Source organism: Triticum dicoccoides, unplaced genomic scaffold (genome assembly GCF_002162155.2).
Source record: "Triticum dicoccoides isolate Atlit2015 ecotype Zavitan unplaced genomic scaffold, WEW_v2.0 scaffold173858, whole genome shotgun sequence".
NCBI lineage: Eukaryota > Viridiplantae > Streptophyta > Magnoliopsida > Poales > Poaceae > Triticum > Triticum dicoccoides.
This window is the reverse complement of record NW_021222754.1, coordinates 1-1,342: the sequence shown is the minus strand read 5'-3', so window position 1 is coordinate 1,342 and position 1,342 is coordinate 1. Positions and strand designations below refer to the sequence as shown.

The following is a 1,342-nucleotide window of genomic DNA, read 5'->3' as shown; positions in this document are numbered from 1 at the left end:
ACAGAAACCGACCAAGAGAGAACCATTGAGAGAGAATCCATGGCAGGCATCAATGCCAGCACCGCTGCTTCCACCATCGCCTCCACCTCCACTGCCCTGATCGGTTCCACCATGAGCACCCTATCCACCCAAAACTCACCTTCCACTTTCGCATCCTCATCTACCTTCAACAGCAGCACCTCCCTTGGTTCACCTCCATCAGAGAAGCTCACGAGGACAAATTTCCTCCTCTAGAAGGCCATCGTGCTACCCCAAATCAAGGGGGCACAGATGGAACACTTCCTTGACGCCACAAGCCCGGCGCCCCCTGCTACCATCACCGTCACTAATGACGGGAAGGAGGAGCAGGTCTTCAACTATGCTCGGTCGATCTGGTACGCCCAGCAGCAACAGGTACAAGGATACCTTATGGGATCTCTGTCACGTGAGGTTCTTGCGCAGGTCGCTACTCTTCAGACGCCGGCCGAGGTGTGGAGTGCCATCCACGCCTCTTTTGCTGCCCAGACGCAAGCTCAGATCGTCAACACCCGCATCGCCCTCGCCAACCTGCACAAAGGAAACTTGGGCATGTCCGAGTACCTTGCGAAGATCAAGGCTTTTGCTGATGAGATCGCTTGCACCGGTGATCCTCTCTCTGAAGGGGAGATAACCTCCTACGTGCTCAAAGGGCTAGACATCGATTACAATCCGGTGATTTCAGCCCTGGCTGCATGCGTTGAGCCGGTGACCGTCCAAGAACTCTACAATCAGCTGCTGAGTTTTGAAGCCCGTATGAATCTGCTGCAAGGTACCAATACTCGCCAATCTTCAGTTAATAATCTCACCCGTGGTCGTGGCAATGGAGGCCGAGGCCGTGGTCACCGTGGTCACCAGCAAGGGCGTGGCCGCAGCAACAGCAACAGCAGCGGGCGTGGGCGCGCCAACAACTCTGGCCCACGCCCCTCGGGTGCCTCCTACTCCAACTCTAGGCCAAGATGTCAGCTCTGCAAGAAACCAGGACATGAAGTGAAGGACTGCTGGCATCGTTATGATGAGGATTTTGTGCCTAAAGAACGCCACGTCGCTGCTGCAATCAGAGAACAAGAAGAAGGAGGAGACACCATCTGGTATGCTGACTCCGGAGCCACAGATCACGTTACCAGCGAGCTAGAGAAGCTTGCAAACAGAGAAAGATACTATGGCAATGATCAAATAAACACTGCTGCAAGTGGAGGAGGTATGGACATACTTCATATTGGTCAATCTTCTATTAATCTCCCTACTTATAAACGTGGTCTTCTTTTAAGAGATGTGCTTCATGTCCCTCAAGCAAACAAAAATCTTGCTTCCATGTCTCGTTTGA

At 53.0% G+C, this 1,342-nt stretch overlaps 1 pseudogene; it reads left to right on the top strand.

Moving 5' to 3' along the window:
* The first annotated feature begins 627 nt into the window (after positions 1-627).
* On the top strand, positions 628-766 carry LOC119344571 (annotated as a pseudogene).
* The last annotated feature ends 576 nt before the right edge of the window (positions 767-1,342 follow it).